Source organism: Cydia splendana, chromosome 13 (assembly GCF_910591565.1).
Source record: "Cydia splendana chromosome 13, ilCydSple1.2, whole genome shotgun sequence".
Taxonomy (NCBI): Eukaryota; Metazoa; Arthropoda; class Insecta; order Lepidoptera; family Tortricidae; genus Cydia; species Cydia splendana.
The window spans coordinates 7,345,535-7,360,347 of record NC_085972.1 but is presented as its reverse complement, the minus strand read 5'-3'; positions in this window follow the sequence as shown (position 1 = coordinate 7,360,347).

The window sequence follows — 14,813 nt, the reverse complement described above, 5'->3', positions numbered from 1 at the left end:
TTAAAATTTTGAAGCTGATTATTAATGTAATTCGGGAAGGCTTCGTCCAGGATCGGTGAACCTAGGAGGTAAAGTGAACTTTCATCCAAAACTTTGATGCCAGGAGCTAAGGTGTTGAATTTTGAAAGCGCTGCATCTTTATGCATGCATCGGTCGGAAAAAAATACTTCGCACTTTGAAAAATTTAAACACAGGCCAATTTCAGAAAACTTTTCTATGAGAATTCGCATATCTTCAAATACCTCGTCGACGGTGCCTCCCAGGGTACCATCGTCGAGGTACCAAGCATTAAATTTAGAATTTAGGCTTTCCAGGATAGGGTGTATGGCAAGGCTGAAAAGTGCAGGGCCCAAAGGGTCGCCTTGCTGACAGCCCACTGATGAATATAAAAGGTTATTTTTAAAAAGTAATTTAGAGTTTGTGCCGTAGCATTGCCACACAAAATTATACAACTCAGGGGTCTTTTCTTTGACTTGGGTAAGTAAAGCGCCTCGGTCGACAGAGTTGAATGCGTTTCGTACGTCAACTTTCAATACAACCTCGCCTTCTTTCTTGGTAACAAAAGAACGTAGTGCGTGTACCGCTGCCTCGCACCCGCACCTGGAACCGAAGCCTAATTGAACCGGTTGAAAGTAAGCACTCAATTTATCTGAAACCGCCTTGCAGCATGATTTGGCTGCTAAACGGCGATAGGTGGTGCCAACTGCAATAGGCCTGATCCCGCCGTCCTTTTTAATCAACGCACATAAGTTGGCTCCGTACAAGATGTTGGTAACTTCCGTGTTAACCTTACCCTGTAGCATGAAGTTCACTAAAACGGTTAAATCTTTAAGAAGGGTATCACCTGCTTCACCGCAGGAGTGGCCAAGCAGGTCTTTAAGGTGCTGTGGAGTTAGACCGTCTAGACCCCCAGCTGAACCGTTTGGGAAGGCGCAAATAGACCTAAAAACCTCATCGGATGTTACCTGAAGGCACGGATCTGTTGGGCCGGGAGGATCTGGTAGCAAGAGATTGTCATCCGGATTAGGGTGCTTACTTAGTAGGGCATTCAAGGTATCAGATGTATCAGGGGCTATAGCGTCGCTAGAGAATAGAAGGTGAGCAGCTCCTTTAATGTTACCTTCCCCTATTTTATTTTCTACGTTTCGCGCAAGTGAATAATTGTGCTTAAAGGCGGATCTTGACAACTCGGAGACATCATGGGGATTGGAACAGTTTTGCTTGATCCGAGACGTTAGGGAAACACCTCTTTGCGCAGCTTGTTTGGCGTAGAGAACTCTGTAGGGGAAGGTAAGTAGATTTTCCCAGCTTTCCTTCGAATTCCGATTCACCGTGGCTCTCAAATCATCTGCAAGTTTCTGGGCAACTGAAATTCGGGCGCCTCGTGGGATTCTTTTAATGACTGGAATTGATTGTTTGAGTTTGCTTAAAGTTTCTGAAATTGGCGGATAATTATTAAGAGGTGAGCTTGTAGGGTCAGAGACTACACTAGAATTAACGGGCGGCGTGTTTCTGGGAGTTGGGTTACCGTGGACACGACCGATGTGAATATTGAGACCACGTTGCCCTTTGAAAAAGCGGACTTCAGGACAGAGTGGGCATTGTGTTTCAGTGGATTCCAGGGATGACGTGGTGGGGACGACATTATTTGCACTTGGTTGTAGCGACATAGAAAACTTATCACAAAGAAAATAAAAACTTATGAGTATAATAGAAACTAAAATTAATATAAAAACATGCATAAACAATCACTAAGTATAAGTCGAATTCTGCGGACAGGAACTTTAGTCACTTGCACACATGCACTTATTTTACACTTTTATGTGAAATTTATTGTAGTTGTAGCATTATCATGGCCACATATAATGTTTTTTGGAATACATATTCCTTGTAAACATTTTTCTGTTATGGTTTCATATCTTCTTAGATTGACGTAACGTCTGTCAAGCCGGCCGCCAGAGCTTAGGGCCCATTTACTCGGGCTGCGGTCTCCACAAAGAAAATTCGCAAGCGGTATGTCGACTATAAACCCATGTAGATTGGTTGAGATAAAAAAAAACTGATGAAAAGGGGGCTAGGAGACTTATTTAAAATTAAATTCAGCAAAGAGCGTGTTTTTCCGTTGCTAGGCGTTTTTTTTTTTTTTTTTTTAATTTATGGAAGTCGTATTAAATGTATTATCATAGGTAATTAAAAAAATAATTAACCTAATACCAACTCATTCGATTTTTGTTCCTTGACAGCCTTTAAACGCCCAATATCATTGATTTACACTTACATTTACGTTTACACTATATTTACGGTACCTTATTTCCTTGTAATAAGACATAATAATATTTAACATATTCGTACGATCATACCCATTACGGCAGAATTCCTAACCTCAATATCGTAGAGAAATTCCGATTTTATAATACTGTGAAGTGTCCGTGAATTTCTAATAACTATCGGGACTTCCATTTCATGTTTAGAGCCTGATAATATACCACCCATGTTTAGCGAGTGTTGGGCCAAACTTGTAATATGGGCCGGACACTATCATGAATTTACAGTACTTTGAAGGAATGACGTTTTTAGTGATAGTGTAGGGATTGTCATTTTGTCATGAAGGAATGACGGTAAGTAATGAAGTTTATTTAAATATCTTCCATCAGTATCGGAGTTATGTCAAAGTAATGATACTAGAAATGGCATTACTACTGACAGTGAATTGATTAGAATGATGAAATCAGAAATGACAGACAGAATGATGGAAGATACTGAAGTTATTAAACTTTTTTGATATTTTTGAAGTAATTACAAAATAATGGCATTATACTGATAGTGAGTGGAGCGCATCATTCTAATTCCTCATTCCGTCATTTAAAGTACTTAACAAGAAGGTTTTATGCTAACAACAGTTATTACTGGCATGTAAGTCAATAAGTGAAGTATACCTATTCTATTTAATTATCATTGCTCTAAAGTTTATTTCCACTTGACTCTGACGAAAAAAGGAAAACATGCAGAATGCGACGCCCAAAGAAAATCTCTGTCCCTTTCTAAAAGTTGCTATACAGGAAAAAAATACTTTTCATTACACCAGCTCGGAAAGGCTTACTTTGCACTTCAAAAACTGATAGCAATGTTGCATTTTATTCACATGTGAGGCAAAGTAATCAAATGCAAATTTTGAGTTGTTTTCTTATGTTTGCTGGTAGAATTGACTTTTAAATGATGATTTTGGATGATAAATTGTTTGATATTTTACATTTAATATTTGCTTCGGGTTGGTGTGGTGAAATATTTTGTTTCACTCGGGGCAAATGTTGTTTAACCCTCGTGCTTTGAAACCCTCGCAACGCTCAAGATTACATTTTTCGAACCACTCGCTACGCTCGTGGTTCAATTTTGGAATCTTTTACTTGCTCGGATATCAATATTAGCATGAGCGGTTAAACAACAACTTTGCCCCTTTGTAAAACAAATAACTATTTTACTTTCGATTGTTAACAATAATTAAATACTAGTTTTTTACTACGGACATTTGAGCCGTGGCAAAATGCCGGGAAAGTGCTAGGACGATACTCATTTCTAAATACGTTTCTTTAAAATGATGGTGGTCACCCTAATAGAAAGACGGAGTTCTCCCTCGACCGATTAGACTTAGAGTCTAACCACTATAATATACATATAAGTTTTCATGTCCAGTGCTAGAAAAAATAAATAAAATATACCTAACATTTATTTTGAATCAAGAAAGGCACACAGATACAATACCTTACAGACTAACATACATAATCATAAATCTAGGGGCAAGGCAGTGCCCCCGCCAAGTCGAGCAAAACAAAGACGCACGGCTGTACCATCCTTTTCCCGAAGCGATTCAGGCGATTTTCGACGTCCTGATGTAATTTTGTGCTGGCTGAATAATAATAATAAAATCATTTATTTCAGAAAACATCGATCCATACATAAAAATAAATAAAACTAGGTATAGGAAGATTCATGACTAGACATGATACGTATTAAAAATTAAAGATATCTTTTTGATAGGTACGGTTTAACACCCCCTGGCACTGACTAAAATAACCGACTTGGTTTCACATAACATCTCAAAACTTTTTTGTAGTAGAAGAATTGCATTGCGAGACTTGCATCTTTTTACATGTCATTGTAATGTTTTTGATGGGTTTCATTAACTTAAAACTAAACAGTATTATGACGACAGAAAGGCGCGGCGTGGCTCCGTTGAATCGTCTACTCTTGTGTCCAATTCGCGGAACCTCCGAAACACTATACACCGTCTACACCCTTCGGCCAAAAGTCTGCGCACTCGATGGTCCCCTGCAGCGGTCACTGCACGCGCATCACAGAAGAGTTCAAATGCACATGCGCGATCGAAACTAGAACTCTTTAGCAGCCGTAGCGGAGTAATGCAGGGGCGAAACATACAGTGCCACACTGGTTGTAGCAATCTGCAAGCCGGAATAAGGCGACTCGGCGGTATTACACTGTCTTACGAGATGCCGTACGCGTCGTCTTCTTTCTTAACACCAGTGTTAAATCCTCCTCATCTACAATGGCACCAGGGAGCTTCTCCTTGGGAGCAATTCTCTCTTCAGTACCCTAGCAGTAGTTCCTTCAGTAGGTACGTCAAGTATGGAGCTTGTTGAGATATTTATGCATTCTTACTACGCAGTTTGAGCAAACTTATCGACTATCGTGGTCAGAGTCTATCTTCTTCGGCACGTTTTTTAGATGTGAGACGTGATCTAGATATATTATGTATAATATTAGTTACGCTAATGAGTGAAGCAAATCCTTTCAGTCTGTCATTCTGACATTAATTGTTTGTATGCTCGTTGCCATGGTTACGTCAAAACATTTTTAAACACACAGCGACTGACTGCCCTCAGCAAATTACAAACACATTGATACGTAAAGACACATTGACCCAGGACAGTTTGAGTCAGCAAAATCCTAACCACTTGGTTTCGTAATATTATAATTATGTACTTTTAAACTTTTTTATTCCGTCTCAACTACTTATCCAAAAACCAGAATAGGTACTGAATATTATTATATATTTGGGTGTATTACCCAAACCATGCATGGCACATACACGCGTGGGATATCAAATAAAAGCAGATTAAATAAATCAAAATTATGTGAAAACATTTTTTTGTGTTTAAACTGCAAATATTTTAATAATTATAAGATAAAATATTTAATTCTGAACAACAAAAACGTTAGAGGAATTAGTCAAGAATCTTTTCTGTGCATAATCATGCAATTTAGTTATTTCGATTTTAAAGCCAGACGTTCATCTTTTGGGGGTCGGTCATCTTTGGTGCCACTATCCTAAATCATTTTCTAATTACTTATCTCTGTTTCTCCATTTATCTGTCTCATCAAGCATAGAGTTACGAGTACGACAATATGGTGGTGGTAATTGGAACCGTTGATTTCGAATACTTAGGTTTTTTGTGTTCTTCAAAGCGTACTCTATAACAAAAATAACAGGCCTATTCGGATTTCGAGATAATCACAAGATCGTGAGACGATTTAGAGATCAACTAGATCTACATTAGATATCGACTAGATGTGACTTGGATATCTAATTCATAACTTGTCGAAATCGTCCAAGAGCACCTCCAGAATCGCGGAAACGTCAAATTTGACATATCTATCTTACAAATATCTTTAAATTATCCGTATCGTAACTTGTTGAAGTCTAGTAGAAATCTAATTCATTTTCCGAATCGAGCCGTAAGCCAAACGGTTAGGAAGATAATAACTTAAAACTCCCCGTGAAAAGTAATGATGTAAAATACTGATAAGAATACTGATAAGTGTGTGGGGAGATTTAAGAATGTCATGACCGGACTGGCCCAAACGCTGGAGTGTCATGACAAGTCATGTCATTACTCATGATAGTGTCGGGCCCGTATATGGGAGCGGAACGTCATCCTTTCAAGGGTGCATTCCTAAGCTAAAATTAATTCGTAATACTTAATCATAAATATCAGTCAGTAAACGGGAATGGGAGTTAAGCCTTTAACATTCAGTCGTTACTGAATTGAAAAACAATTTTGCCCACGTAAAGTTTTAATGACATCAAGATAATAGCAAACTTTACTACTAAAAGCGAAGCTTGACTAATATTGCGTTGGTGGTTTGATGTTTTAGACAAGTTTGTTCGAATGTAGCTTTGTGCCTTTTCAATTTCCGTGGTCGATGTGGAGTGTGTTATTTCTGTTTTGTGTAAACTTGTTTATGTGCAATAAAGTGACACACATACATAAGACCGGCATATACAATGTTTGCTTGGGAAGACCGTCTAGGGCAAAAACTCTCGTATTTGTATACGTACGTCGCTCAGACACAGTCAGACAGGACGAGCTTCGGTCCTTCTGCTCTACCGACTTTTTGTAAAAAATGGAGTAGGTACTTATGTGTACAAACGCAAGAGCGATGAAAGAGCATATAGACGGTCTTCTCTCATAATTAATCAGTCAAGTCAGCAAGGTACTCTTAAGGCATGAAAACGATTTGTTAATGTAAAGAACAAAAAGAAGAAGAAGAATAAAAATGATAAATTCTTGTCAGTTACCTATCAGTTAATAAAAAAATAGCACATAAATATGTACGTTTTTTTATTTCCGTTTATCCGATTTTATGACCGCTGGGATTTAATTTAATTTTATCTACAGGAAACAACCCTATACCGTCATGAACGCGTTTTCAATACGGCTGAATTTGTAAAAGCAAATAAACAATGACAAAATTAAAACGAAATAAAACGACTGTTGTTCTGCATCTGTATTTAGCATCTGTATTTAAATTCGGCTCTTTATTTCCGATCCGTCTTTATTGTTATTTTATAAGGTAATAATCCCAAAATTAGGCAGTTTAACCCTTAATCCGGCAACGTCCAAAATACTGGACATAAATGTAACCTTTGACCCTCTTTTGTATTGTTTGCTTCAATGTTTTGTGTCGATAGTAGGTACAGTTTTTTGATGCTTAAATATAAAGGAAAAGTGAAAAAAACTCATTGTCTCGGGCAAGACTCGAACTCGCAATTCTGGGATACCAGCCCATCGCTCTGCGAACTGAGGAGCTCCGGTAGCCGTTTAAGAAGTGTAATCCCCTTATGGTAGATGTCGCTGGGTGCCTCTCTAAGACGCATATGAAGGAAATGGAAATATTAGCTGTCTTCGGATAAATCTCGGAAACTCAGTTATGTACTTTTGTAAATGTCGCAACATTTACAATAACTTTTTAACTCAACTGTAATGTTATAGAATCTAGTGATAACTGGGTTAGCATTCGAGAGTAGAATACCTGACACGTAGCAATAAATCGGTTTATAAAAGAATCGTGGAATCGAAAAACTAACTTAACACCAGCTCTGCTGGGCAGTGTCATAAACGACGCGATTCGGGAAATGAATAAGAGCTACACTAGATATGAAATAGTAAAGATGTGTGACGTTCCACTGCAAAAGGTACCATTGCCCCGGCTGAATATTGGAGCGGCGTTAATAATAGCGTAAGCGCCAGCCGCCATAAGGTACCTTTTGCCGTGGAACGTCACAAATGTTTACTATTTCATATCTATTGAATCTCTAAATCATTTCCCGAATCGCGCCGAAAGTCTTAATGTATAGCGCCGCAATTAACGTCATATTTTTATAGGAATTAGATGTTCTTTTAACTTTAGCTAATACCTATAACTTTCACTAACAAACTATGGCCACCATTGGTCTGAAATAGGTACCTAAATGCATTTTTTGCGCTATCACACTCCTGTCGCTTGCAAAGTCGATTCAGAAGAACTATTTTAATCAAGCGCAAAGCGGGCACTTATTGTTATGCCAATTTCTAGATAGGAAATGCGTCCAAGATAATATTATGTTTAAGATTAAGACTATCCCTATCTTTTATAAATCTAAACATAGCGTAGTATTTTACCCCATGGTCACCTGTACGGCTACGACCAGTTTGTCACTGACATATTCGCTAGCCTGTGCGTAAATTACTTTCTATGCATCTCGCATAATTATTAGTGCGAGTGAGATGTATTGAAAGTACGTTACACAGATCGTGATAATGGTAGGTTTATCCGGTTTTCCTGCGTAATATCGTAAAATTTGTTTAATTTACAATTTACCTATAGAAACTTATATGTAATATGAAAATATGTGAATTCGGTGGCCACAAATACTAATGGTACATTGTACTTATTCTACTTATTTTCTGTGACCATAGTGCAAAACCGTTAGGAGCGTTTATTAAATGGATGCCACTCACAAATGACGCCTGACAAGGGATGAAATATTAAGAAATAATTACGCCAATGCAGCCCTTACCGTACGTACCAACGACCCTTCAAGTACAACCCGGATAGTGATAATATATTTGACTGATGGTTACAGGAATGCAATAAATAAAGGCAAAGTACTAAAATAAAAGAATAAAAATCGTTGCAGACTTGTCTTGGTCTGACGCTAGTATTATTATTAATATTAATAAATCAATTTTTTAAATATGCAGATACGTCTGCGAGCAATATTCCGAATTTTATATTAAAGGAAAAAATATGCCGGAAGCGTAATTTTTCCATTTTTTCCTTTAATATAAAATTTAGTATTAATAAGTTCGCCTTTGTACCTCGATTCCTGTGAATCGTCGTTGTACTTATACAATAAACGTACTACTACTACTACATATTAAAACCCGAATAGAAATATGATTATTGTCAAGAGGGCGCTGTTTTTATCATGTAGGTATGTGGTACAGTTCAGTATGAAAAAAAAATAGTTCCGATGAAATTCCGCAATATGGCACGTGATCATAAATTACTGGTCAGGCTTTACATATGTACTTGTGTATTTTTTTCATACAGTTATTTCGCCCTCCCAAAAAGAAATACGTTAATAAATGTACCAAACTCCACACAGCTCGACAAGTGTTTTGTCCCGTTTCAAGGCACCCTCGGGAAATGCTAAACCGGCAAGTTATGATTTTTTTGAATTTGTGTAAGAAATGTTAGTATTACTTATGTAGTACCTACTTCTACAACGTACGGGGTAACCATATTCAAGTACCTACATAAATATCTGGGAGACCGAGCTTTGCTTGGAAAACATATAAAAACTCAAAAATGCGCGTTTCCCCAGAGATAAGGCCTAGCTAGATCGATTCGCCCCCGAAACGCCTCATATAGCAAATTTCATCGAAAGCGTAAGAGCGATTCCGAGATCCCCGTAATATAATTATACATATATAAATAAATAAAAAAAGAATTGCTCGTTTAATAGTACATTACTACAGAGGCCGGGACGAAAGGGGTTGCCTGCCGAAGACATATAGACGGCCGAGCGAAGCGAGGCCGCATAGGTCTGAGCGCGGGCAACCCCATTTCCCGCCAAGGTATGTATAGTGCTTTTCTCAAACATGCAATGAAATAAATAAAATAAAAAATCCACGAAACCCAAATTTTATTTATAGAAAAAAAGTAAAGTACACCCAAAATATAACCAACACGTACCTACTTATATCATTATCACGCGTATGTTTTACACGAGTCGTGTATTTTTACTACCCGTATATTTTCATGTATCTTTGATTTTTTCGCCTTGTATCCGTCTGACTGTCGTTTTCGTCACATATGTTTACATAGTCTTTCATGTTGATATCATGTTTCACATACATCGTTGCTTTATGCACGGAGTAAATAAGTATAATTTCCACAGTGTTGACGAATTTGTAGTTACATTCATTTAAAATATGCCACAAAACTGTTTCTAATAAACTGTAAGCCATTTTTCTTAGTTTCTCAAATAATAAAATTGCCATAAGCAACCATATACATACTTCGTCTTTGACTTGGCGGCAGAGGCAGCAAGTTATTAAAATCAATTCTGCTTACGCTGCCAATTCCAAGGCCTAATACGATTACAATTAATATTAATTTCATTATTTCGTCGGAACTCATATTAAAGTCAAAAAATCAACAACGCACCATAAATCCAATAAAACAGAATGAATATTTTTCAACTTTACCTCCATAACAATTTAAAAAATATAACTACGCGTGTTTGAGTAGACCTTTTTACCGCTAACGTTTAGATGAAATATTTTAAATGTTTTTGTTTGTGTAGTTAAATTTATAATTTAAAATTATAAAATTATAGAATGTATTATTTATTAAGTTCATGTTGATTTTATACAAATAAAACTGCAAATTATAGCAAACATTGTTTTTTGTTTTTTTTTTATAGGCGTAGTGGCAGAGTGTCACTACGAACCATAAAGCAAATACTGCCTCTAGTTTTTTTTTATGGATGAATGCCACGATGCTGTGTCACAAATATCTGTGAAATGAAAATTAAAAAAGAGGACTTTGCCGGCCTAGGCCTGCAAGATGTGTATGAAATTCCATTAACGACCTTTTGTCCTAGCCGCACCTGAAACGTCATACTTCGCAGCCTATTATAAGGAACATAACATCAATATTTCATTGCATGTTTGAGAAAAGTTATTTAATTAGATTATATACTTGAAATTTATGCATGCATGCATGAAAAGTATGTAGGTACTTACAACGCAAACACTTTGTTCGTGGCGTATAAAGTTAAAATAGACTTTCTGGCCAATTCGAACGTACGCTGACTGAATGATATCATTCAGTTATCGTGCATTTCGCTCGTACTTGTCCGTACATCTATTGGCGCGAGCGAGACGCACGATAACTAAATGAGATCGTTCTGATGTCAGTGTACGTTCAAATTAGCCTGTGTAAAAAACAATACCTACGTCGTTGAAATAATTAAATGGTACTTAATTTAGAAATGTTAATTAAATTGTTCGCTTACTTTGTGAAACTCAGGAGGAAAATCTCGAAGCTTTTAACAATGAGAGTTCTATTTTAAACATCGCCTTACAAATTAGTTAACTTGAATTAACGGTGAAATACATTAATTAGATCAGCGAAATTATTCAGCGCCTTCGCCTTAGTGCCTCTAGTATTAATAGAAATTAGGTACCTAAGTACATTTAAAACAAAGACGTCAAGAGCTTTTCATGTTATCCGATATAATTTTAGTCTTAAAGCTTAAGCTGGCGATACACACTAGGGTATGCCTGCGCAGTTTTGCCAACTGCGCAGGTAGCGTAATTGGCATTCAACTGCGCAGTTTTCTAACCAACTTCGACTGCGCAATTGAACTGTACAGGTAAAACTGCGCAGGCGGTACTAAGTGTGTATGGCCAGCTTAAAGCACGATTCCCACCGAGCGGGCCGAGTCGGCGTATTTCACATTAGTACGGCCGAAAGCCGGTCGGCTCCTCGCGGACGCGACCGGCTCCGGATGGGCTCCACCGCTTCTGCCACACATATTGAAAATACGCTCCGGCGTGGCCCGACTCCAGCCGGGCGGTGGGAATACGGTTTTTAGGGCTCCGTACCCAAAGGATAAAAACGGGACCTTATTACTAAGACTCCGCTGTCCGTCTGTCTGTCCGTCCGTCTATCTGTCACTAGGCTGTATCTCATGAACCATGATAGCTTTTAAGCATTTGAAATTGTCACAGATGATGTATTTCTGTTGCCGCTTTAACATCAAATACTAATAATTTGGCCAAGCCCGAGATAACTCGTGGCATTTAGTGTTCCGCTCGCATCGTTACATTTTACAGAGGTTGTTTGCCTGTTTTTAGGATACCGTATTCAACTACCCTATGGGAACCCTTATAGTTTCGCAACCCTTGTAGTTATTACTACATATTTAATATATCATTAATTCTTAGACAAATTTGTTTTGTGGTGGCTGAAAAAACTTTCAACAACATAATTATGTAAATATGGAATTCGGAATATTACTAAAAAAATGGAGACAGGCTGTATCAGGGACACAGCCGCTATGGTTGACGTGAAATGTGGTGCGGACAGCTAATGGCTCCGCGTAGGGCCGAAGGCCCGAAGCGTCCAGGATGTTAGTGCTTAAACACATAACAATAGTATAAGCGTCTAAACGCGAAGGCCGAAGGCCGAGCTCTGCGTAGGGCCGAAGGCCCAAAGCGTCCAGGATGTTAGTGCTTTTACACAGAACAATAGTGTCTAAATGCGAAGGCCAAATGCCGAGCTCCGCGTAGGGCCGAAGGCCCAAAGCGTCCAGGATGTTAGTGCTTTAACACAGAACAATAGTACAACAGGCCTATTCGGATTTCGAGATAATCACAAGAACTTGAAACGATTTAGAGATCAACTAGATCTACATTAGATATCGACTAGATGTGACTTGGATAGGTATCCAAGTAATAACTTGTCGAAATCGTTCAAGCGGACCTCCAGAATCGCGGAAACGTCAAATTTTACATATATATCTTACAAATATCTTTAAATTATTCGTATCGTAACTTGTTGGAGTCTAGTAGAAATCTAATTCATTTTCCGAATCGAGCCGCAAGTGTCTAAATGCGAAGGCTGAAGGCCGAGCTCCGCGTAGGGCCGAAGGCCCGAAGCGTCCAGGATGTCAGTGCTTTAACACAGAACAATATTACAAGTGTCTAAATGCGTAGGTCGAAGGCCGAGCTTCGCGAAGGGCCGAAGGCCCGTAGCGTCCAGGCTGTCAATTCTGTGTTTAACCACTGACATCCTGCAGGCTTCAGGCCTTCGGCCCTACGCGGAGCTCGGCCTTCGGCCTTCGCATTTAGACACTTGTACTATTGACCTGTGTTTAGAACTGACGTCCTGGATGCTTCGGGCCTTCGGCCCAACGCGACTTCAGCCTTTGGATCTTGCGATTTAGACACTTGTACTTTAAAAGTTACGGGAGGCGCGCGTCTGTCGGACGCTTCGGACCTTCGAATCGGTCCTACGCAGAGCTCAGCCTTCGGCCTTCACATTTAGTTAGATTCTTGTACTAATTCTTTGTGTTTGAATACCGAAGTCGCGCATCTCGCGAATGCTTGATGTATTATAATAATTTTGAGTAATATCTTTTCGCCCGACCTGTCAGTGCGAAGGGCGCCGCAGGCGCCCTGTAAGGAAAAGCGCGCGAAGCACGCTGAATGTCGGGCTTCGCCTGACCTGTTAATGTGATGGGCGCCGCAGGCGCCCTGCAAGTAACAGCGCGCGGAGCGCGCTGAATGTCGGGATTCGCCCGACCTGTTAGTGTGATGGGCGCTGCGGGCGCCCTGTAAGTAACAGCGCGCGAAGCGCGCACTGGTCATTTCATATTCCTAATATGAAATGACCAGTGTAAGCATCAGTTAGCTAGCCCTAAGCAACCAAAGATCAGGCTGCAGTTGAAAAACTAATAAAGATAAAGTTAAGCTGATAATTTTCCCGCCATCTCCATGCTTCTTTAAGTTGGGTATAGACTGGTCAGCTGCCTGTTAGCTATAGTTTTCGCTAAAATCGCCAGGACAGAGGTGAAAATTTTTGTATGAAAACTTGCAACTTTAAATGCATTTTTTATCGAAACTATTGCACTCTAAAATGAAGTCAAAATCAATCCATCGACTCAATTTTTTGCAAGTTTTCTAATGGTACCCCACACGATTCTTACAAATAAAAAAAATTTCAGCCTACTCCTCTTAACCCCCTAAATTTCCTCCTTTAATAAGAAATAAGCAGTTTTGACTTATTTACAATATGAGTGGTGGTAATTGCTATAACTGTTCCAAATTTTAGGTATCTACGTCATCAAACGGTCTCTGAGAAAAACGCATTTAACTGATTTTCAAGACCGAAGTGATCCCATAATTGTTCCGTGAACAAAGTTTTGTACGGAACACTAAAAACAGAATATAACAAATATTTAAGTGGGACTCCCATACAACAAACGCGTTTTTTTTTGTCGGGTTTTGCGTAAAGGTACAGAACTATTCGTGCGCGAGTCCGACTCGCGCTTGTCCGGTGTGGTGAATGTTGTGGAGTTTTATTCATTTTATACCGATTCTTTATGTTCATATGTTATTGGTTATATTTGAAAGTAAAATTAAATGCAGCTAATTGATATAAAAACCGGCCAAGTGCGAGTCGGACTCGCAAACGAAGGGTTCCGTACCATTATCTATAAAAACGGTCACCCATGCAAGTACTGACCCCGCCCGATGTTGTTTAACTTCGGTCAAAAATCACGTTTGTTGTATGGGAGCCCCACTTAAATCTTTATTTTATTCTGTTTTTAGTATTTGTTGTTACAGCGGCAACAGAAATACATCATCTGTGAAAATTTCAGCTGTCTAGCTATCACAGATCACGAGATACAGCCTGGTGACAGACGGACGGACGGACGGACGGACAGCGGAGTCTTAGTAATAGGGTCCCGTTTTTACCCTTTGGGTACGGAACCCTAAAAATGATATAAGTACTTACCTGCTTAAGATTCCCTTGAAAAAATTATGGCACTTGATAACATGCTGCGTCGTATGATAAAAGCAAAACAAATTCAAAAGAATGACGTGATAGTACTATGAACTAGTGCAAATAGGTAATATCAGTAATATGACATTGCAATGCCGTAAGACTGTTTTGTGTGCTTTGAGTATTACGATATCTTGTGAGATGTAAACTTGGGTATTTTCTCGGCGTAATTGTGGTCTATAATTAATTAATTAAACAAATATCGGTCTATAAATAATAATATACGCATAATACGCACATATTAAGCTATACAGTTTTGCCAATTGGTTTTATGGAGTATAAACATAAATAACAAGAATTAGACTTCAGAATTTTGTGTTTATTACAATAAAAAACAATTCGAAGCAGAACTTGGTGATCGTATAAATCTTAAGAGGGGACTAACGCAAAAT